Here is a 6,026-nt window from a genome sequence, read left to right as displayed (position 1 = left end):
ATCCTTCAGCCTAGGCTCTCCTCTCTGATGATTCTAGGGTGTGCCAACTTAACAATTAAAGTTAACTAGGAAGGGTAGGGAGCCTTGCTTTCCACCCCTGGGCTGTGGAAGTTCCCAGGGTGCTCAGAGTGAGGAGGGCAGGACTTGTGCAGGCTTTGGGGACAGGGCAAAATCAGGAGCTGGACACAGCAAGAGGGAGGACCTCTTGGAGTGCCGTTTGCAAGATGATTAGTCTGACATTCCAAAGATACAACTCATCCCAGCCAGCTCTCAGTGCCTCTTCCTCTGTTGGAGAACTCCACAACTTGAGAGGATAGATTGCTGCAGGTGGCTGGAGGGTAAAGTCATGGGACTCCCGTGGATGCTGTCCTCCGCTGTATTTGACCAAGACAGTCAAGGCTTGCACACAGTTGAGGCTCGCACACAACCTTCAGAGAACACAATGTCTTCGAGTGCACTGTACCAACAGGAAGGGATAGCGTGCGCTGCCTGCTGTGGCTGCACAGGTCAGAGGCTACTGTGGGTGACGAAGAACTGTTGATGATCTCCACTAAATGGGACCAGATTGGGAGCTGGTTCACACTTGAGCCGCCCCGTTGGAGGCTGGCAGCAGGGGCAGCGGACAACTTGGTGCTGCGTCTCTGCCACAAGCTTCCCGTTGCCCTCGCTTGCACAGAGCCCAGCTGTTCTTGCCCCCTCTCAAGTGCCATACCCTAAAGTCATGAAAAGTTTGACCCAGGTTCTCCGGTAAAGATTAAAAACAGCCCCAATTTTATCTCTGACTTCAGAGATTATCTGTACTGCCCCATATTCTGGTCTAAACACAGCCAGTTCTATTTATACCGAATGAAATGAGCTGCAGGCAATTCATTTAAACAGTGGGTAAAGATTTTGAGGGCAGATTAAATCGAGGCTGGAGAAGCTTGCCAATAGCACCTGCCTGCCTGATTCCACGGCCGTTGCTGCGCGTTTAGGGCTAGCAACTTCGTTCTTACAAGGGTGTGTTTAGTGGTCGGCTCAAGTGTCCATGTGTTTTATGCAGAGTCTTTCAGCCTGCTCAAAGGACCCTGGTCCTCTGGTCTTCCCTCTAAAGGAAGATCTGTGCACTCTGCAGGGACGAGGAAGGTCCGAGGGGGTGGTAGAAAAAGTGCACCATGTCATTAGAATTCAAACACCAGGGGCTGGAAAGAAGACAGGGTGAAGTATTTGCTGTGCATGCAGGAGAACCAGAGAGTTCTGAGAGCCACAGAGCCCTCATGAAAAGCAGGGCACAGCAGTACATTAGAGCACTGGATGCAGCTTGGACCCTGGCGTCCGGTGGCCAACCAACCTAGCTGAACGGCTGAGGTGCAGGTTCAGAGAGAGACCCTGTCTCAAATAATCAGTGGGGAGCAATGAAGATACCCGATGTTGACCTGGGGTCTGCATGTACACACATAGACGCACACATTCACAAATGGGCCCCTCCCCCACACCCCTCCCCCTCCCCACATACACAAGGGGGGGGGGGGCGCAGACCAGCGGAAGGGAGACTGACTTAGCTCTGGGAAGAAGCTCCCAGGAAAGCCATACAGCACACTTCCTGGGAGTCACAAAACAAGAGCTGAGATTTCAACCCTGTTCTTCTAAGATCCACGGTCTGGAAGCATGGCAGGCTGACTAAATAGGAATGAAAAGCTCTCTCTTACTCAGACATCACACGGGCCGGGCTGATGTAATCTTCCATTTCAATATCTGTGCAAAATCCAGATTGCCTCTTTTCCCAGCATGAGCTTTATGAGGCTGTGACGCAGCCTCTGGTGATGCAGCCTCTGGCTTGTGCATTTACCTCAGCTCCCGGTGACCTACTGCTCCCGTCTACCCCGAGGTTCCTCCACCAGACACCCCCCCAACCCCCACCCCCCCACTACCACTCCCCGCATCCCCCACCCCTGCCAATGTGAAAAGCATCTCAACAGAGCTTAAGTGAGCATCAGAAAGGCTCACTTAGCAGAGGTGCAAACTCAGACTTTGACAGTGTAGGTTCAAGGGGACAATATGAAAGACCTCGGCAGCAAACACATAACATTCTTTCCCCCAGAAAAAAACTAGTGCGAAATATTTCTTCATGGGATCCTTGGGGACACGGGCAACTTCCATTTGCTTTCTCCTTCCTCCTTAGGATCTGCAATCTCAGAGTTCAAAATGGATGCAGATCTTGCTACTGTGTTCACAATGAGCTGGCCAAAGTGAAGAGAGGCAGACAGAGCTTCCTTCTTGTGATCTGAATTCCACGCATTCCCCACATGCCATTGTGTTTGAACACGTGGTCCCCAGAAAGTGGTACAGGTTTGAGAGATGTGGAACCTTTAAGAGGCGGAGCCTCTGAAAAGGAAGTCCATCATTGGGGGCGGACCTTAAGGCTCTAGAGCTCTAGCCACTCCCTTTCTGCTCTCTGCTTCCTGGTTGCGTATTTAACGTGAACCCCACTCCAGGCACCGTACCTCCTTTGCCATCATTTGGACAATATTCTGTCAAACTGAGTTGAAATAAACCCTTCCCTTGCTTAAGTTGCTTCTTGTCAGTTTTTTTGGCCTCAGAAATGACAAAAGTAGTCCAGTGCTACTTTGGTTTGGTGGTTGCCCAGTCCTGAGACCTGTGTTGAAGGTTGGCCCAAGGCTGTGCAATGGACACTTTAGGATATGGAGCCTCATGTGAGGTACTAGTGTTATCGCTGCCGGACCCAGGCTGTTCCTTTCTGACTTCCTGGCCAGGAACTGAGCAGTTTGCTTTATGAAACATTCCCTGATGGTGCCGTTACCAACCCCACCGTAGTCCTAATGGCCGTGGATCCATGTTGAATCTCTTAAAATGATTTTTATTCGTAAAACTGAATTATCTCTAGACTTTTGTTGCAGGCCCAGAAAACTAACTGGTACACTGCCACTCAGCTATCTCTGTGCTGGCATTTAGTCTAGGCTCCACCCCACAGTTACCTGGCAACAGCCAGGTATGCCTGACTCACTATAAAAGGGGCTGCTCTTCCCCTCCTCCTCTGCTCTTGCTCCTGCTCCTCTCTCTCTCCCCATTCCCCTCCCCTCTCTCTTCACAAGTTCAAGGCCTGCTTCTACTCTTCTACTCTCTCTCTCTCCCCTCCACTCTTCTACTCTTCTTCTCTCCTCCTCCTCCTCCTCCTCTTCCCCCTCCTCCTCTTCTTCTTCTTCCTCTTCCTCTTCCTCTTCCTCCTCCTCCTCTTCCTCCTCCTCCTCCTCTTCCTCCTCCTCCTCCTCCTCCTCCTCCTCCTCCTCCTCCTCCTCTTCTTCTTCTTCTTCTTCTTCTTCTTCTTCTTCTTCTTCTTCTTCTTCTTCTTCTTCTTCTTCTTCTTCTTCTTTTCTCTCTCTCTCTCTCTCTCTCTCTCTCTCTCTCTCTCTCTCTGCCTTTCTCTCAACTCAACTCCCCTCCCCACGCCCTGGATAAACTTTATTCTATATTATATCGTAGTCCCTCAGGGGGAAGGGATGCCTCAGCATGGGCCCCAGAGGCACCCCCTTTCCTTATACCATACTGCACCTCCACCACCTCCACCAAACGTATTCCTTTTCTCTATCTTTTTATAAAACACAACACTTTGGGCAGACTGCAGGCAGCAAGCTGTGACACTGGGCTGCTCAGGTGAAGGGAACCTGGGGATGTTGGTAATTGTGATAAAGGATTCGGGAGCAACAGAGGTTCCTGTAAAGTCAGGAGCTCACATCCTGGAGAAAGCTAGGCCTGTGTGTCTGTGAATGCTTAGGAAGAGGCCAGGCACGTAAATTCATCTCCGAGGGTGAGTAACAGCTTCATTACCTAGTTCGGGTACGTCAGGGTAGGGGTTTTGTTTTGTTTTGTTTTACCATATTGAGAACTTTAGTCTTTTCCTGTAGAAACATCTCATGATATTTTTTCTGGGCACAGCTGAATTGACTGGCAGCACATCTGTTGGGCTTCAGGGCCATGGTTAGGTAAACTGTTCTTTTGGACACAAGCACTATGGTTCCATGGTGGGCGCTCAGATGATCCAGAGGGATGCTGTGTGACCGTGATGGATATTGGGCATTTAGCATGGCTGTGTAAGTCAAAGGGTTGATTCATGCTCCGGTGCTGGATGGACACAGTGAAGTGAGGTTTCAGCCCACTGCTCGGAAGGTGCAGGATTAAGAACTTACGAATTACTCATTTCTGGAAATTGCCGTGTGTTCCGTTTTAGCCTGTGATTGGTCACAGGTGACAGGCTGAAGCTGTAAGTGGGGATTTGGGGTGGTAAAGTGGGTGTGACCTCGGTAGGCACTATGAACCAGGTGAAGCTCAACGTGCTGTTGATTTTGATTTTGACTTAACTTCATGTCCAAAATAACCGCGTGAGGAAACCTAGCAGACATTTGAGTGACTTACCCGGGTCACACAGCTGTTAACCAACTTCCTGAGTGTCCGAGAGCAGCAGGCTCTGGGCCACTAGTAACCTGGAAAGTGTTTTCTGGTTTGTTTTCCAAAGGAAAACACCCTCCTCTGAAGCCAGATCCAGACGCATGCATCGTCTTTTCAAGTTATGGCACCCTGACACTGTGGAGCACGGTCGGGGCAAGGTCCGGAAGAGATTCACCTCTGTTACTGCAGAGTGCTTTAGCACAGTTGTGGGAGGAGGGGGATCCTGGCTCCACCCTAAGGATGCCATTGGCTTCGGTAACCTCCAGTGTACCAATTACGCTGCAGCCAGATCTCCATCAGTGCAGGCATATTTAGCACTCATTTTAAAATTCTGATTTATATGGCTCCAAGTCCCCTCCTCCACCCCCCACTTCATCCCAAGTAGTTGTCAGATTTAACAACCAGCTTGTAAAACTCCTGGCAACTTAACAGTTGGCGGTTGTGACCTGGTACAAGATGACTTTGACCTCCGCTGCCCCAGCCAGCTTCACAAACAACTTAAAACGGCATAGGCAGAGTATACATGTGCGCCCCCCCCCCCCTTAAAACACAGTGACCTCCGTTTTCAGCCAACTGGGACTTCTGCCCTCCAGACCAGCATCATGTCTTTCTTCCCCGTGTCTGTTTCCAGCAGCTCAGGGCTCATACAGAAACCCCAACATACCCTGTGCTTTTAAAGCTCATATCCTTAGGAGGAACATTTCCCTCCCTTGCTATCCTGGGTCCTGCTGGCTCACGCTCTGCCCCCTCCTGTCGCTGTGCCTTTGCTGCTTCAGTAAGGTGTTACCTCTCACAAGTCACCAGGCACCAGCTCAGGAGCCGAGTCTGAAGAATTTCGGAGTAGTGAAGTAGTGCGACCCACATTAGCTGGTGGCAAGCACCCGATCTCCCAGTGGTCAGGACTGCGGCTGAGTCTTGTGAGCTCACAGTACAGTGGATGGGAAGTGCTGCTGCTGGGGTTGGCCAAGAACTTGACCTGGGACTAGGCTGTGTCGGGAGTGCGCTCCTCACCTTGGCTTTGTAGAACCACTTTAGTATTCCAAGAGGGTTTTGTTGTTTAAGGAGAAGTCTTTGACGGTCTGGCGGTGTGGCTCAGTGTTGGAGCCCTGGTTTGGTCTCCGCCATGTTTTCTCTTTCAGATTGTGGCTCTGAAAACCAGAGGTCTTCACAAGTCTAACAGATGAGTTGGAGTGTTTAAGTATTCAGTCTCTGCTTGGAAAACTGGTCTTTGGGAACGCAAAGTTCTCGTCTCTTCCCTTCGATATTCCCTTTTGGGAGGGTCACTGTCCCTTTTGGGGGTCACAGCCTTGGGTCCCTCTTTCCCATATTACCCTCCCATATGTTACACTTATCACTCCTCTGTCTTTGTCGCCCGACTATTATCCCCGTGATGAAATGGACAATGGTTATGGATTTTTGAATTTTTTGAATGACCTGGCAAGGAGTAGACACTCTCTCACTCACTCACTCGCTCACTCGCTCGCTCCCACGCACACTCACTGTTTAAGTAATTAGATAACAGATTGCAGCTTATGACCTTGGTACGGAAGCCCAAAGGAGACATCCTTTGTAAAAATCACTGA

General features: G+C 50.3%; 1 long non-coding RNA gene across 1 annotated transcript in view; it reads left to right on the top strand.

Moving 5' to 3' along the window:
- The first annotated feature begins 3,036 nt into the window (after positions 1 to 3,036).
- Positions 3,037 to 6,026, top strand: part of LOC134482817 (uncharacterized) — a 58,491-nt gene continuing 55,501 nt past the window's right edge. Inside the window, exon 1 of the long non-coding RNA XR_015641480.1 lies at positions 3,037 to 3,805. This is a non-coding gene — a long non-coding RNA (uncharacterized LOC134482817). The remainder of the gene's footprint in view (positions 3,806 to 6,026) is intronic.

The sequence above is a fragment of the Rattus norvegicus genome, chromosome 17 (genome assembly GCF_021556685.1).
Source record: "Rattus norvegicus strain SHRSP/BbbUtx chromosome 17, alternate assembly SHRSP_T2T, whole genome shotgun sequence".
NCBI lineage: Eukaryota > Metazoa > Chordata > Mammalia > Rodentia > Muridae > Rattus > Rattus norvegicus.
The sequence above is the reverse complement of the archived record's forward strand: the minus strand, read 5'-3'. Positions and strand labels throughout refer to the sequence as shown.